At 40.5% G+C, this 18,441-nt stretch overlaps 1 long non-coding RNA gene across 3 annotated transcripts in view; it reads left to right on the forward strand.

Annotated features, from left to right (window-relative positions):
* The window catches only part of LOC148000048 (uncharacterized), a 92,882-nt gene that overhangs the window by 22,040 nt on the left and 52,401 nt on the right, over positions 1-18,441 (forward strand). Inside the window, exon 3 of one of the 3 annotated variants that reach the window (XR_015641519.1) lies at positions 10,685-12,546. The exons of the other annotated variants lie outside the window; for them this stretch is intronic. This is a non-coding gene — a long non-coding RNA (uncharacterized LOC148000048). Of the gene's footprint in view, positions 1-10,684; positions 12,547-18,441 lie in introns of those variants that run through there. 3 annotated transcript variants of the gene reach the window in all.

Raw genomic sequence — 18,441 nt, forward strand, 5'->3', positions numbered from 1 at the left:
GAAACATTGTATTTCATTGAGAAGAAACATTGTACTTCCATTGAGAAGAAACATTGTATTTCATTGAGAAGAACCATTGTACTTCCACTGAGAAGAACCATTGTACTTCCATTGAGAAGAAACATTGTATTTCATTGAGAAGAAACATTGTACTTCCACTGAGAACCATTGTACTTCCATTGAGAAGAAACATTGTACTTCCATTGAGAAGAAACATTGTATTTCATTGAGAAGAAACATTGTACTTCCACTGAGAAGAACCATTGTACTTCCATTGAGAAGAAACATTGTACTTCCATTGAGAAGAAACATTGTATTTCATTGAGAAGAAACATTGTACTTCCACTGAGAACCATTGTACTTCCATTGAGAAGAAACATTGTATTTCATTGAGAAGAAACATTGTACTTCCATTGAGAAGAAACATTGTATTTCATTGAGAAGAACCATTGTACTTCCACTGAGAAGAAACATTGTATTTCATTGAGAAGAACCATTGTACTTCCACTGAGAACCATTGTACTTCCATTGAGAAGAAACATTGTATTTCATTGAGAAGAAACATTGTACTTCCATTGAGAAGAAACATTGTATTTCATTGAGAAGAAACATTGTACTTCCACTGAGAAGAACCATTGTACTTCCATTGAGAAGAAACATTGTACTTCCATTGAGAAGAAACATTGTACTTCCTATCAAGCGGCATCTAGGGCTGCGTCCTTTAGTCACATGAGGTTGGCATCTCCAGTTCTCTGTCCCTGTTACTTCTTTTCTTACCCTGTGCTGTCACTTGGCTATTTCTGTCATTCCATCTTTGGGCTCACTAAGCCTGTCTTCTGCTCTGTTCCAGAAGACCTACCCAGGGCTTTCTAAATTTAGATATTGTGTCCTCTAGATTTAGAATGTTCATTTAATACTCCTAAAATTATTTATTTTTATTATTTTTTTCTTTTATTAAGTATTTTATTTACTTACATCAAATAGTGTCCTCCCTCTTGGTCCCCCCTCCATGAGCGAGCCAACAGTCCCTCCACTTCTCTCTAAGAGGGTGCTCCTCCACCTACCTACCCACTCCCACCTCGCCCCTCTAGCATCCTCCTTCTCTCGGGCATCAAGCCTCCACAGGACCAATGCATCCCCTCCCACTGAGTCCAGATAAGGGAATCCTCTGCTACATATGTAGCAGGGGCCATGGACCAGCCCATGTATTTTGCCCTTTGGTTGGTGGGTTAGTTTTCAGGAGGTCTGAGGGGTCTGGCAAGTTGCTACTTTTGTTCTTCCTATGGGGTTACAATCCCCTTCAGCTCCTTCAGTCCTTCCCCTAACTCTTACATAGGGGTCCCCAGGCTCAGTCCAATGATTGGCTGTATCTGCATCTGTCCCAGTCAGGTGCTAGTAAAGCCTGTCAGAGGACAGCCATGCTAGGCTCCCGTCTGCAAGCATAACATGGTATCAGCAATAGTGTCAGGGTTTGGTGTTTATGGATGGGATGTATCCCAAGGTGGGATAGTCTCTTGATGGCCTTTCCTTCAGTCCCTACTCCATTTGTTTGTCCCTGCATTTCCTATACACAGAAACAATTCTGGGTCAAAAATTTTGAGATGGGTGGGTGACCCTATCCTTCAACTGGGGACCATGTCTGTCTACTGGAGGTGGTCTCTTTAGGTTCCATCTCCCCACTGTTGGGCATTTAGGCTAATGGCATCCCCATTGGGTTTTGGATGGTTTTCACATCCCTGGTGTCTGGGACTTTCTAGTGATTCCCCCTTACTCAACCTCACACTATTGCATATTTCTATTCATTCTCCTGGCCCTCTGGGATTCTCTCCTGTCTTCCCCCATATCTGATCCTGCCCCCTTTTCTATCCCCCTCCCCTCTCCCACCCAGATTCCCTCCTTCCTCTGCCTCCCCTTGATTATTTTGTTCCCCTTTCTAAGTGGGATTGAAGAATCCACACTTGGGTCATCCTTCTTGTTAAGCTTCATATAGTCTGTGAGTTGTATGATGGGTATTCCGAACATTTTTGCTAATATCCACTTATCAATGACTACATACCTTGTATGTCCTTTTGGGTCTACAATATGAAAATATTGTACACCCAAGACAATATTTTCTAGTTCCATCCATTTGCCTTCAAAATTCGTGGTGTCCTAGTTTTTAATAGCTGAGTAGTATTCCATTGGGTAAACGACCCACATTTTCTGTATTCATTCTTCAGTTGAAGGACACCTGGCTTGCTCCCAGTTTCTGGCTATTACCAACCAGGCTGCTATGAACATAGTAGAGCATGTGTTCTTGTGATATGGAACATCATTCAGTATTTTCCCAGGAATGGTGTAGCTGGGTCTTCAGGTAGAATTATTTTCAGTTTTCTGAGGAACTGCCAGATTGGTTCCCAGAGTGGCTGTACCAGTTTGCAATCCCACCAGTAATGGAGGAGTCTTCCTCTTTCTCCACATACTCGACAACATCTACTGTCACCTGAGTTTTTGACCGTAGCCACTCTGATTGGTGTAATCTCAGGGTTTTGATTTGCATTTCCCTGATGATTAAGGATGTTGAGCATTTCTTTAGGTGCTTCTTAGCCATTTGAGATTCCTCAGTTGAAATTTCTCTGTTTAGCTCTGTAGTCCATTTTTCAATTTGGCTATTTGGTGGTTTTTTTGTTTGTTTGTTTTGTTATTTTTTTTGGGGGGGGTTTAGTCTAATGTCTTGAATTCTCCTTTGTATATTTTGGATATTAGCCCTCTTTGGATGTTGGATTAGAGAAGATCTTTCCCCAATCTATAGGTTATCATTTTGTCTTATTGACAGTGTCCTTTGCTTTATAGAAGCTTCTCAGTTTCATGAGGTCCCATTTGTTGATTTTTGATCTTAGAGCCTGAGCCATTGGTGTTCTGTTCAGGAAAGTTTCCTCTGTGCCCATGTGTTTGAGGCTCTTCCTCACTTTCTCTTCTATTAGATTCACTGAATCTGGTTTAATGTGGAGGTCCTTGATCTGCTTGGACTTGAGCTTTGGACAGTGTGATAAATATGGATCGATTTGCATTCTTCTACATACAGATCACCAGTTAGACCATCACCATTTGTTGAAAATGCTTTCTGTTTTTCACTGTACGGGTTTTGGCTCCTTTGTCAAAGATGTCCATAGGTGTAAGGATTTATTTCTGAGTCTTCAATTCTATTCCACTGATGGACCTGTCTGTCTCTGTACCAATACCATGCAGTTTTTTCCCCCCACTATTGCTATGTAATAAAGTTTGAGTTCAGGGATAGTGATTCCCCCTAGAAGTTGTTTTGGCTACCATGGATTTTTTTTTTTTTTGAGAATTACTCTTGCCATGTCTGTGAAAAATTGTGTTGGAACTTTGATGGGGATATTACTATGCTAATCCTACTGATTTATGAGCGTGGGAGATCTCTCCATCTTCTGAGGTCTTCTCTCAATTCTTTCTTCAAGGACTTGAAGTTCTTGTCATACAGATTGTTCACTTGCTTGGTTAGAGTTACACCAAGATATTTTTTTTATTATTTATGACTATCGTTAAGGGTGTTGTTTCCCTAATTTCTTTCTCAGCCTGCTTATTTTTTGTTTAGACGAAGGCTACTAGTTTGTTTGAGTTAATTTTATATCCAAGCACTTTGCTGAAGTTGTTTATCAGGTGTAGGAATTCTCTGGTAGAATTTCTGGAGTCACTTATGTATACTATCATATCATCCACAAATAATGATATCTAGACTTCTTCATTTCCAATTTGTATACCTTTAACCTCCTTTTGTTGTCTAATTGCTGTAGCTAGAACTTTGAGTACTATATTGAAAAAATAGGGAGAGAGTGGGCAGCCTTGACTTGTCCCTGATTTTAGTAGGATTGCTTCAAGTTTCTCTCCATTTAGTTTAATGTTGGCTGAATATTGCTTTTATTATGTTGAGGTATGTGCTCTGAATTCCTGATCTCTCCAAAACTTTTAACATGAAGGGGTGTTGAATTTTGTCAAATGCTTTTCCAGCATCTTATGAAATGATCATGTGGTTTTTTTTTTCTTTGAGTTTGTTTACATAGTGGATTACATTGATGGATATCCATATATTGAACCATCCCTGCATCCCTGGGATGAAGCCTACTTGATCATGGTGAATGATTGTTTTGATGTGTTCTTGGATTGAGTTTGCAAGAATTTTATTGTGTACTTTTGCATCGATATTCATGAGCACAATTAGTCTGTAGTTCTCTTTGTTGGGGTCTTCGTGTAGTTTAAGTATAAGAATAATTCTGGCTTCATAGAATGAATTAGGTAGCGTTCCTTCTGTTTCTATTTTGTGGAATAGTTTGAGGAGTGTGGTATTAGGTTTCTCTAAAGATCTGGTAGAATTCTGCACTAAAACCATCTGGCTCTGTTTTTGGCTGGGAGACTTTTAATGACTGCTTCTATTTCCTTAGGGGATATAGGACTATTTAAATAGTTTACCTGATCTTGATTTAACTTTGGTATGTGGTATCTGTCTAGAAAATCATCCATTTCATCAAGATTTTCCAGTTTTCTTGAGTATAGGCTTTTGTAGTAAAATCTGATGACTTTTTTGAATTTCCTCAATTTCTCTTTTCATTTCTAATTTAAGAACAAACTCTTAGTTTTGTTTATTCTTTGTATTGTTCTTCTTGTTTCTAATTGGTTGATTTCAGCCTCAAGTTTGATTGTTTCCTGCCTTCTATCCCTCTTGGATGTGTTTGCTTCTTTTTGTTCTGGAGGGTTCAGATGTGCTATTAAGTTGCTAGTGTAGTGACTCTCCAATTTCTTTATGAATGAACTTAGTGCTATGAATTTTCCTCTTAGTACTGTTTTCATTGTGTCCTATAAGTCTGGGTATGTTGTGCCTTCATTTTCATTAAATTCTAGAAAGTCTTCAATTTCTTTCTTTATTTCTTCTCTGACCAAGTTTTCATTGAGTAGTGAGTTGTTCAGTTTCTATGAGTATGTAGGTTTTCTGTTGTTTTTGTTGTTTGATGACCAGCCTTAGTCTGTGGTGATCTGACAGAATGCATGGGATTATTTCAATCTTCTTGTATCTGTTGAGTCTTGTTTCGTGTCTGATTATATGATCAATTTTGGAGAAGGTACCATAAGTTGCTGAGAAGAAGGTATATTCTTTTGTTTTAGGGTGAAATGTTCTGTAGATATCTATTAAATCCATTTGGTTCATAACTTCTGTTAGTTTCACTGTGTCTCTGTTTAGTTTCTGTTTCAATGACTTATCCATTGGTGAGAGTGGGGTGCTGAAGTCTCCCACTATTATTGTGTGAGGTTCAATGTGTGTTTTAAGTTTTAATAAAGATTCTTTTATGAATGTGGGTGCCTTTACATTTGAGGTATAATTGTTCAGAATAGAGACTTCATCTTGGTGGAGTTTTCCTTTGATGAGTATAAAGTGTCCTTTTCCATCTCTTTTCATAACTTTAGGTTGAAAGTCTATTTTATTGGATATTAGAATGGCTACTCTAGCTTGTTTCTTGGGACCATTTGCTTAGAAAACTTTTTCCCAGCCTTTTACTTTGAGGTAGTGTCTGTCTTTATTACTGAGGCGTGTTTCCTGTATGCATCAAAATGCTGGGTCCTATTTATGTATTCAGTCTGTTAGTCCATGTCCTTTTATTGACGAATTGAGTCCATTGATGTTGAGGAATATTAGGGACCAATGATTATTGCTTCCTGCTATTTTTGTTAGAGGTGGTATTATGTTTGTGTGTTTCTTTTCTTTAGAGTTTGTTTTGAGATGATTAGTTTCTCTTAGTTACCCTCCTTGTGTTGAAAATTTCCTTCTATTATCCTCTGTAGGACTGGATTAATAGAAAATATTGTTTAAATTTGATTTTCTCATGGAATATCTTGGTTTCTCCATATATGGTGATTGAGAGTTTTGGTGGGTATAGTAGCCTTGCCTTGGCTTTTAGAGTCTCTGTTGAGAAATCTGGTGTAATTCTGATAGGTCTGCCTTTATATTACTTGTCCTTTTTCCCTTACTGCTTTTAATATTCTTTCTTTGTTCTATGCATTTAGTGCTTTGATGATTCTGTGATGACAGGATTTTCTTTTTTTTGGTTCTTTTTTTTCGGAGCTGGGGACCGAACCCAGGGCCTTGCACTTCCTAGGTAAGCGCTCTACCACTGAGCTAAATCCCCAGCCCCATGACAGGATTTTCTTTTCTGGTCCAATCTATCTGGTGTTCTGTAGGCTTCTTGTACATTTATGGCCATCTCTTTCTTTAGGTTTGGAAAGTTTTCTTCTATGAATTTGTTGAAGATGTTTTCTGGCCCTTTGAACTAGGAATCTTCACCATTCCTATTATTCTTATGTTTGGTCTTTTCATTGTGTCCCGAATTTCCTGGATGTTTTGGGTTAGGAGCTTTTTTTCACTTTGTATTTTCTTTGACTGTTGTGTTGTATCTTCTATAGAATCTTCTATGGTATCTTCTATGACTGATATTCTCTCTTCTATCTCTTATATTTTCTTGGTGATGCTTGCATTTGTAACTCTTGGTCTCTTTCTTAGGTTTTTCATCTCCAGGGTTGCCTCCATTTGTGATTTTTTTAAATTGTTTTTATTTTTAGGTTTAGATGGTTTTGTTTAATTCCTTTACCTGTTTGATTATGTTTTATTATATTTCTTTAAATGATTTATTTGTTTCCTCTTTAAGGGTTTCTATCTATTTGCCTGTGTTTTCCTGTATTTCTTTAAGGGATTTATTTATGTCTTCCTTAAAGGCCTCTATCATCTTCATGAGATGGGATTTTAGGTTAGAATCTTGCTTTTCAGGTGTGTTAGGGCTTGTTGTGGTGGGAGAACTGGGTTCTGATGGTGCCAAATTACATTGGCTTCTGTTACTTATGTTCTTGTACTTGTCTCTCACCATGTGGTTATCTTTGGTGTTAACTGATCCGGTTTTCTCTGACTAGAGCTTGTCCCTCCTTGGAGGAAGGTAGAGCTCTGTGACCTGGGGAAGGTTCTCACCTGTGTCTCTGGTAGGGTTGTAGATCAGAAGGAAGACTCCTAAAATTTATTATTTTCTCCTGAAGTGATTCTTATTTTATTAATCTTGGCTACATTGTCATGGATTCTCTGTATCATAATATTATATCACAATTATCCTGAGATTCTTTTATGTTGAATCCTATATGTGGATCTTTTCTGTGTGTATTTTTATTATTTTCATTCTGTCACTATTTCCTATGTATAGAAACCCTCACTGAACATAATCAGGTGCTACCAATGTTCTGTATTATATGGTATTTCCCCCTAAGATCTGTTGAATTTGTATTGGTAGGCATTTAACTGATTGACAGATTATCTTACTTATATTAAGGCTTGGATTAAGAGTTTCTTTCTTTCTTTTTTTAAGGGTAAATGTTTTCACCCTTGTCCCTGTTCTGAGAAAGTATTTTCCCCCCTTAGTGTACAGGAAGGACTTTTTTTTTTAGGAATCTAAAATTGACTAGGTTGTTAATTGTTTTTGGAATTTCTCAGCATTATGCAAAATCTTAAATCTTTGCTTATCAGTAAGTCTTTCAAAATGCTCCTGCGTGAGTGAGTGTGTTAACAAATTGGTGAGCAGACCTAATTTACCTTTAAAATTTAAGAATGGCTTGTAGATGTTTCTGGGTTGGGTCTTAATTCTCCTGCTCTTGGGTTCAAGCTGCTAAGTCACAATTCCTCACAGTCTACTGATCACTGAGTAAAACCACCTTTTTTTTTTTTTTTTTCTTTCTTGGTCTGGAATCCTTTTCCCTGGACTAAGCTTAGAAAATAACCCCAGAAACAACTTAAGCCAATGAAAGACTCAGTTAACCTTTTCTACTCACGAGAGTTGTATGTATGAATTGCGTGTTGGTCAGTGCCTTCCACTCTTTTTTTTTTTTTTCTTTTTTTTCAGAGCTGGGGACCGAACCCAGGGCCTTGCGCTTCCTAGGTAAGCGCTCTACCACTGAGCTAAATCCCCAGCCCCGTGCCTTCCACTCTTGCTTTCTATATTTTGTCCTGGTGTTAAGGTAAATATGATGGCTGACATTTTGTCATGGCTAGAACCTGATTTAAAAAAATCAGTTAATGAAGAATGGATATTTCTGCTTACAACACCTTTATGTTGAAAAACATTCATTCTTAATTTTTTAAAAAAAATTGTGTATGTTTGTGCCTGAGCATATGCATAGGCACCATGTGTGCAGCTGCCTGAGGAGACAGAAGAGGATGTCAGATCTCCTGGAGCTAGACTGACAGTTTTGAGCTGCAGTTTTGAGATGTAGGTGCTGGGAATCAAACAGGAGTTTTCTGCAAGAGCAGCATATGTCCTTAGCGGCTGAGCCATTTCTCTAGCACGTGTATTTCTTCATTTTTAAGATCGTTACACAGTTAGGCCTCAAAGAATGTTATGTAGCAATTACTGTTCTTGTTTAGTTGGATTTTCAACAAACTCATGTTGTAAAAATCCAGGGAACTAAATGAGCCGAGATCAACATTAATGGACAAAGTCTTGGAACAGATCCACCAGCTCAAAAACGGAAGTCTTCGTGGCCTCAGAATCATTTCCTGTCTTCTTCATGGACGTGTAGATATGATCCGTGCAAACAGTTGTAAGGCTGTGAGCACTTGAGTGTTCTGCTTGTTAGGATAAGTACACATTTTGCCTAGGTATACAATGGGAATTGGTAAAGAAAATAAGATATCCACAAGGCTGTGTGTATCCTTAGCCACACCATAGCTGAGATAGACCATGAAGAAGAAGGCAGATATGTTTCTAGGTGTGTACCTATGCAATGCCTTGCCTCTAGCCCTGTGATGTTTCCGTTGCCGCCTGAATATTTTCCTTTCTTTCCTCAACAACATTCCTGTGTAATCACAGATGGAGATGTTCTCCAGAAATCTGGAACCTGGAGGGAGAAACTGAAGACACAGAATAGTTACCAGCTGATGGAATGCAGACATGTCAAATAAAGAAAGCAGGCAGTCTATCTAGGTGCTCGAAGCACGCCAATTAGAAAGCAATTCAGCAGTCTATGCCAAGGACACAAATGCCAATAAATTAGCTAAAAAGCACATTGAAGAATCAAAACACAATGAGAATGCCTGCTATATTCTTGTTTGTTTTCTGACTAGGTCTTGTGCTAACACAGAGATTAAACTCGCCTGCATAGTTAAAATAACACAATAAAGGTTTATATACACACGTACGGAACAGAGAGAGTAACATCCATTTCTTTGGATTTACAAAGCACAATTCATGTAGTTCTTCCCATTGAACCACAGGGAGACAATCGGAACATTTTGTTAAGACGCTCTATTTTGGTTTGCCTCTTCTGTTTCTATCTGTTCTTTACTACATCAAAGCCCTTGTCTCTTTTGTTGTTTTTTGGTTTGCAGTTTGAGAGGATGTAGTCCAATAGGGGGTGGACAAGGCACAGCAGAAGGAGCTTAACGTAATAGTCATAGCATCATGATAATAAAGTAGAAGCAGAAAGCAAGAGGAGTTGGGCTACGAAGTCTTAAGCCTCACCCACATGACCCACTTCCTCTAGCTAGATCCTGGTTTCTGAAGATGCTATAACCTTCCAAGTCAGTACCACTGGGGCCAAGAGTTCAAACCAATGAAGCTATGGTGGACATTTTACATGCAAATCACAACACAGCGGTATAAAAGCTATTTATATGAGGTGACTAACACACGTTTGGGTGTTTTTGTAATTTAAGCAGTACTTTACATTTTGTGTGTGTGTGTGTGTGTGTGTGTGTGTGTGTGAGAGAGAGAGAGAGAGAGAGAGAGAGAGAGAGAGAGAGAGAGAGAGAGAGCTTGCAAGTACACATGTGGAGGTCAGAGGGCAAAGCTTGACATTTTCTCTCCTTTCACCATGAGAATTCTGGGGCTCAAACTCAGGTAGGTCATCAGGGTTTGGGGCAAATATGGAGCCATCTTATGACCCCAATCAACTTCTGAACTTAATTGTTTCCTATTTTTCACTTTACTTTTTCTTTTGTGTTCTTATTGAGTGACATGTTATCATTAATTTACACTCACATACACACACACATCAAACATGCCATTTCACACAGGGGATTTTTTTAAAATTTTATTTTATTTTTTGTCAAGGCTTTCTCATGTTTGTGGGTGGTACGGTCACCTAAAATAAAATTAGCCAGGAACAGATATTATAAATGCTGGCCATTATACGTTTACCCTTTCTTGAAACTGTATTCCTTGGTTTCTGTGGGAGTATAATTTTATACGTGCTATGCACTTAACTTGGTGTTCAGGAATCATTGTCGTAGTTAGAGTGGTAAGTTTGGGAGGTGTAAAGTGTTTATGATTAGTGGCTACCACAGGCTTGCAGACGTTTTAAAAGTTAGGAGATCATGTCTGCTCTTCCCTTGCTTATCGCCATTCTTGATTCCTAACCATCATTCCTTTTAATTGTCCTCTGCTGTCTCCTGAGACAGCCTTTCATCCCAGACCGGAGGAGCTGGATAAGCCTAGAGGACAGACTATAGGACCTGGCTTCATGTCATATCTGTTTAAGACTTTTTTGGAAATTGATTGGGTGTGTTTTGTGCACGCAGATTGTTTTAACTGGGTGGCCACATTTGTGATATATTATATTTTAACAGTGAAATCCTATCATTCATTCCATGGGTGGTCAGTCGTCTGCCAGAAGGAAGTGAACAGACTGAAGATCTCATAGAAACCACTCGAGAAAACAAACGCTTAACTTTAAGCAGCAGCCAAAATGTAGGCAGAGCGGTCTACTCTTTCCTCACAGGGAAGCCAGCAAGCCTCTCAGCCTATTCATTTGCATCTGTCAAAACCAAAGGACAGGCCCCACTGAAGAGGGTTCTATTCGGAATACCAACCCGACACAACGTAAAACGTGCTCTGCTGTAAGAAGAACATTTAAAACCTCCTACACTGTGGCTGGTCTTTCTTGGCCCAGAAGACTCAAAAGGTCTAAAGGTCCAGTTTAAGGGCATTCTAGAAGAGGAGAAACTCTTTGGGAACGGTGGAGTTGGGAGTTTAAAACGGGCTTCTTCCTTAAATGTGTGAAGAACATTGGGGGAAAAGCATGATGAACAGCCTTGGCTGAATTCCTGATGCTACTTGAAGGCCTCTAGCGAGGAGTGTGCTTACTGAAGTGTGGATTTTAATAAGGATCTTTATTGTTTTCCCTGCCTTCACATTCATCATCCCTCTAGCTCCAAAGTATCCATGGAGACCCAAGGACCTCACGACTACAACAGGTGTGAGAAGAAGCTGCCTTAGCAGTCCCTGGAAGGGACATGATGGCCTTGGATCACCCCCAGTGGCACCATTTGTAGAGCGTTGTCCTTGTTTGACCTGCCTGGCACCTCCTTGAAGGCTCAGAGCTTGTTTATATTTGACCTGAGGCAAAACTCATTCAGTAAAGACAGCTTTTTCTCTTGGGACACTTGTCAAAGATGCTCAGTGGCAATTGTATAACATGGTGACTGTCTGACGTGGTACCTTCATATGTTCAGGCTGCTCTAACAAAAGGCCCATAGGCGGGTGGCTCGTAAAGGACTGAAGTTTAGTTCAGCGTCTGGTGAGAGTCTGCTTCCTAGGCCAGTGATGGACTCTTTTCCACTGTATCCTCACCTGGCTGAAGCAGTGAGAGATATCTCCTAGTCTCTTTTACCAGGGCACTAATCTATTCATGAAGGTCCCAACACCATGTTCTCATCTCCTCTCAGAGGCCTCCTTGTTTAATATAGGAGTTATTTGGATATATCTCTTAGAAGAGTGCATTCAGCTCATTGAAGACAGTAACAATGACTAAAATACATTAATGGGAAAGGCTTGAAACAGAGGTGTTCCTGTGAAGCTTTGAAAGGGGCGAACTTATTCCTTGGAATCTACATGGCCAGTCAAATGTAGAGGTCTATGTGAATACCCAGGAAGAACTTAAGAAAATGCTACTCTCCTTTGAGTGAATTTGAGTTTTTAAACAGCAAGAAGTAAAGGCTAAACTGAATTTTAAGGCACCAGAACATCGAATAGGTTCCCTAGTGTACACAAATGCTGGGAAATTTACTTATTAGTTCAAGTCATTTAAGGAACACGAAGGACAACTCTTACCTGATATCATGGTGAATTTTGATTGTCAACCTGAGTGGAATGAAGCATTCTTGCAGATTAATATAGCCCACATTAGAGTGTTTCCAGGCGGGGTGGTTTGAATAAGGATGGTCCCTAGAAGCTTATATATTAGATTCCTTATTCATCAGAGAGTGGCACCATTTGAAAGGATCAAAAGGATTAGAGGTATGGCCTTCTTAGGAAAAGCGAATCACTGGGGGTGGGCTTTTAGGTTTCAAAGGCCCACACGAAATCCAGAGTCTCTCTCTCTTGGCCTATGGATCAGGGTGTAGCTCTCAGCTACTGTTCCAGCATGACTTGCATGCATGCTGTCATGCTCGACACTCTGATGACAATGAACTAAATCTCTGAAATTGTAAGCGGGCTTCAAATTAAACGCTTTCTTTTGTAATGGTTGCATGGTCATGGTGTTTCTTCACAGCAATAAAACAGTTATTAATACATCAGGGGCAAAAGAATCACGGAGGCTCTGACTTAGTGGATATTTAATCTATTGATGGATTTAAAATTTGAGTGGAGCATTGGGAGTTGGTAACACTGTGGAAGGTGCGGCCTGACTAGAAGTAGGTTAGAGGGGAGTGTCCTTGGGGGCTGTCTTACCCTGACTACTTCCTGTTACAGCTCCATCCTGCTTACTCTCTGTCATGACGTGAGCTGAACTGCTTTGCTGCCTGGCCACCATGAGGTGACTAGTCTTTCCCATCTACTTCTGACAGAATGAGTACTGCCTCATTGTAGGTCACGGAGCCCTGTGGCTGTGAACCAAACCCTCTGACACTGTGACCTGAATATATCTCTTCTTCAGTAAGTTGTTTATGTCGGGCATTTCAGTTCAGTGATGTGACACTAAGTGATGCAGGTGGTGGCTCATTAACTGGCCAGATATTTTAGTGTATCTCTCAAAGACTGTTGAGGTTTGCTCTTGCTATGTATTGTAATGCTAAATACTGCCCCCACCCCCAGGTCTGGTTGCCCCAAGGAAGGAGGAAATCACCCATTCATCAAGTGATGCTAAGTGACCTTGCTCCTTACTTGAAAACTTTTGGTTGAATAAAGATGCCAACAGACTATAGCTGGGAAGAAGAGAGGTAGACAGGGTTTCTGTTCCCTGGCTTAAGGTCTGAGGGAAGAGAGATGAGAGATGAGAGATGAGAGATGAGAGATGAGAGATGAGAGAGAGAGAGAGAGAGAGAGAGAGAGAGAGAGAAAGAGAGGAGGAAGAAGAAGAGGAGGAGTAGGAGAGGAAGAGGAAGAAGAAGAAGAAGAAGAAGAAGAAGAAGAAGAAGAAGAAGAAGAAGAAGAAGAAGAAGAAGAAGGAGAAGAAGAAGGAGAGGAAGAAGGAGAGGAAGAAGGAGAGGAAGAAGGAGAGGAAGAAGAAGAGGAAGAAGAAGAAGAGGAAGAAGAGGAAGAAGAGGAGGAAGAAGAAGGAGAAGAAGGAGAAGAAGGAGAAGGAGAGGAAGAAGGAGAGGAAGAAGGAGAGGAAGAAGGAGAGGAAGAAGGAGAGGAAGAAGGAGAGGAAGAAGGAGAGGAAGAAGGAGAGGAAGAAGGAGAGGAAGAAGGAGAGGAAGAAGAAGAGGAAGAGGAAGAAGAAGAGGAAGAAGGAGAGGAAGAAGGAGAGGAAGAAGGAGAAGAGGAAGAAGAAGAGGAAGAAGAAGAGGAAGAAGAAGAGGAAGAAGAAGAGGAAGAAGGAGAAGCAGCAGCCATGGGAACATGGCCATGAGGGCTGGCCAATTGGAGTTAAGAGTGGCCCGGATGGAACATGGCAAGTTGTAACTTGGGCTATTGGTAGGGAAGTAGATGCGAATAGCGTAAAGGGTAGTTGTTTGCCTAGCTCTAGTGCTTTTAAGCATAAATATAAAAGTTATGTGTCTTTTATCTGGGAACTGACTGATCAAAGGTGGGGTAGAAACACCCGGTTGAGGTTAAATAGTTACTAAAAATGAAGACTATATACGTTTCACCTTAGAAATTTAGTTCAAGAAGTTACTGAGTGAAGAGCGTTGGCAACGGTCATACGGAAGAGCTAAGGAATCCTAGGGAGAGAGATGAGCTGATTTCCTAGGCTGCCGTGCTACACTAATATAAAAGACAGGCATTACCGAATTTATAATTAAACTTGCGAGTTGTGCCAGGGAATAGAGGAGCTCATGCAGAAGGGGAAGCAGGCGGCAGAAGGAACTAGCTGAGGAGGCTTACAGGTTGGGCTGAGAAGACAGACTGCAAACCAGCAGGCTTTCAAAGAACCCAAAGAATACACATCCAAACAAAACAAAGGAAATAAAACAATCATGGTAATGACACCTCACAAAGCAAACCACTAGGAGAGATGTAGATTGTTCATGTATTCGCAGACAGGGTCTCACTATGTAGCCCTGGTTGACCTGGAACTCACAGAGATCTGTCACGTCTGCCCCTTGAATGCTGGGATTAAATGCATGTGCCAGCCATGCCTGGCAAAGAGACAGAAAGTTTAAAGGGGAAAAGTCATGAAGGTAAAATGTATAGTAACTTAAATGAAACTTCCCTGAGAGGCTCACAAGCAGTCAGGTGTTCACAGAGGAATCACTGATATGGAGGAAGGTCATTTGAGATTAGCCAGCCTGTGGGACACAGAAAATAGACCTGGACCCACATGATAGAGTTTTAGAGAAAGAAATTAGACAATGTAGTACAAGAGATGGTGCCTGAAAAGGTCTCAGAGTTTAGGAAAATGGTCTATGCATCCATAAAGCCCAGTGGATTCTAGGGTTGAGCTCAGTGAAATCCGCAAATATACACAGGCAAAGTTACCAGACTCTCAAATGCCAAGGGCAACTACAGATGTTGGGGATACAAGACAAACATATACACAGAATATGAACAAAACAAATGGTCCAAACCAAAAACAAACGAAACGACTTCACTTATGACGCAAAAGCCTCACAAAATTGTAAGGCTTAGGGATGGAAAACTGTCCAACATCACTGGGGAAACTTGAGAAAGACCTATGTAAAAGCAAAGACATCTTAAATCTCTAAGTTTTAAGACTTAATGCTAACATGACAACAGTTTCCAAAAGGATCTATCTGAAACTTCCAGCATAAGATTGATTTATTTATTGTTTTGTGGAAACCGAAACATCAATTCTGAAATTCACGTGGGATTTCGGGAGACCTAGAAAACTAAAAATGATTCCAAGAAAGAAAACAAAAGTAGAGAGATTTGCTCCCTGACTCCATAACTTCCTACATCCTGTTAGGAGAAAAGATGTTTACCAGAAAGATGTGTGGAGAGGAGGTCTCTAGCCATGTACCCTGTTAGAAGCACTTGGCATCTGTCCTGTGGCATAAGTACCGTTATGGGGACTCTGGGATACAAAGCAACATAAGCATTAATCCAGGAATATTTAGCAGGGAGCCATGTGCAAGAAAGCACACAATATTATTTAGCATTAAAGAATGAGGAAACTCTGTTGTTTCCGATGGTGTAAATGAAACAGGAGTACATTATGGTACAAAAGGAATGAGCTCACTGGAAGACAAATGGTACCCAATCCTCCTTGCATGTGGTGTCTAAAAATACCAAGCTCACAGAAGCAGAAACAGAATGACAGTTGCTAGGGACCAGGAATTGTGAGAAATGCAGCGATGTTGATCAAATAGTAAAAAAATTTCACCTCTGAGGGATATAAACATTTTAGAAACTCAGTATATACAGCAGGTTGGTTTAAGCTGATAATAGGAGGTTGTGTAAATGAAAGTCGCTAAGAGACAGGATCTTAAATGTCTCACCACACACGTATACAAACCGTGCGAGGTGATACATACAGTAATTATCTTGACTTGGCAGTTGGTTCATAATATATATATATATATATGCATAAACAAAACACGACTCTACCACACTCCTCAAATATATACGTTCTTTGTTAATTATATCTCAGCAAAACTGGAAAGAAAAGCCTTACTAAAAAGCAGTGTGATGATGACTCGCGTAAAGCTAGATGTAAGGAAGAATTTCTTTACAAGTGTGCAAAGAAAGCCAGTAAGAGAAGGATGGTATTTGAGCCTCATGTGCTTTGACCGCCAGCTGTACCGTTAGTCTGTGATAGTTGGTCACCTTTATCAACTTGATGCTGTTTAGATTCGCCTAGTGGATGCACCTTGTGCTTGTCTGTGAGGACATTTCCAGGGGCTTTCATAAAGTCAGTGTGGGCAGCACCTTTTCATAGGTGGCTGGGGTATAAAGAAGTCTGATGAAAGGCGGCGTGTACCTGCCTGACGCTGTCCCTTCATCTCAAGTGAGCATGTCTGCCATTGATGATTGTGTCCCCCACTGACATCAGACCACAGCTTCTTGAGCTTTAACTTCTTGACGGAATGCTTGTGGCTCCTCAGGAAACTTCTGGGTCTTTACTACCAGATGGAAATGACTAAGGAACCCAGTGTTGTAGATTGACTAGCTACTGGATTCTTATTCTCTCCAGCATATATCCATTGTTCAATTACCTATACCATCTAAGCCAACCTTATAAAAATCCCACTAGATATTCTCTTGGTTCTGTTCCTCTAGAGAAACCCACCTAGGGCAGTGTCCACACGCAAACAAATCCACTTGTGCCTCTACCTCACATCACATGGAAAATACTCACTCCAAATGGATTGCAATCTTAAACATAAGAAGTAACCATAAAACTCTTAGCAGAAAACATGCGCTCAAGCCACTGCCTCGAATTAGGCGTGGCATCTTCGATACAATGTGTGAAAGCACTAAAAGAAAAAGGAGAATCAGACCTATGACTAATATGGGCAAATTCACAGAAACAGAAAACAGAGTCATGGTTTGAATAGCTGTGGTTTATAAGAGCTTCTGAGCTGGGGGTGGGTATTTGAGCCTACCTCCTCCCTCCACACTGGGGATTTATGTGACTTGAGTTTCCATGTATTAATGAAGAAAGCTATATATTGTGTAAGTCAGATTTCTCTTTGTGCTTAAAAACAATGTGCAGGGCTGGAGAGATGGCTCCAGTGCTCAGGAGTACACATTGCTCTCCCAGAGGATCCTGGTTCAGTTCCCAGCAACCACATGGGGGCTGGCTTCTATCTTCCATAACCACATTCCAGGGGGTTTGGGGGGTCTGACTCCCTCTTCTTTGTCTGCACTTACGTGCAGACAAAACATGCACACATGGAATATAAATAAGTAAACCTAAAATAGCAATCTAACTTGTGCCTAATTATAAATAAGGCGATCTGTTAAGGCGAGTGTGTTGACAGAAGAGGGTGCCATCCCCACTAGTGGCGTTTTGGTAGCAGTGTTTGCTCTCATTGGACTGATGCTGCCATGTCTGTAGTTGGCTTTCGATTTTCATTTCTTGGTGACTACCTGCATTTGTTATGGTTTCTCGTGCTATGAAGGGACACCATGACCATGGCGACTCTCATAAAGAAAAACATTTAATTGGGGCTGGCTTACAGTTTCAGAGGTTCAGTCCATCGTCACTATGGCTGACTGCATGCAGGCAGACATGGTGCTGTGGATGGAGCTGAGAGTTCTGCATCTTGAGCCACAGGCAGAAGACTGTACCACACTGGGTATAGCTTGAGCATAGGAGACCTCAAAGCCCACCTCCACAGGGACAGTGACATTCTTCTTCAACAAGGCTGCATATACTCAAAGAAGGCCACATAGTGCCACTTCCTATAGGCCAAGCATTCAAACTCATGAGTCTAGGACGCCCATACCAATTCAGACCACCACACTGCATTTACATCCAAGTGAGCATTCTTTGGACCTCTTAAAGTGGTAAACATTTGATTGTTTTTCTACAACCAATTAAAATTCATAGCCAAATTTAATGACCAGTGCAGAAAATTTAAGTGGTCAAGTTGAATAATTATGTTTGTGTTAAAAATATAGCATAGTAGCTTAAAAAAACAACAACAACATGATTTAAGGGGCTGGAGTGATGGCTCAGTGGTTAAGAGCACTGACTGCTCTTCCAGAGGTCCTGAGTTCAATTCCCAGCAACCACATGGTGGCTCACAGCCATCTGTAATGAGATCTGGTGTACTGAGAATGTAGATTTCCTTAAAGAGACAGCATAGCCTAGGTGCTGTGCCCACTAGGATGCTACCAGGCTGGCCAGGCCCCTGTGTTATCTGTGCCTGTGACTGGAAGTGTTAAAACACTTGTTGATATTTCTTCAGTAATACTCTGCTGAAAGGTGGTGGTGGGGTGGCTGAGTGAGTAAAGTGTTTGCTGCACAGGCGGGACCTGAGTCTGAACCCCTGGCATCCATGTAAAA

This window comes from Rattus norvegicus, chromosome 17 (assembly GCF_021556685.1).
Source record: "Rattus norvegicus strain SHRSP/BbbUtx chromosome 17, alternate assembly SHRSP_T2T, whole genome shotgun sequence".
Taxonomy (NCBI): Eukaryota; Metazoa; Chordata; class Mammalia; order Rodentia; family Muridae; genus Rattus; species Rattus norvegicus.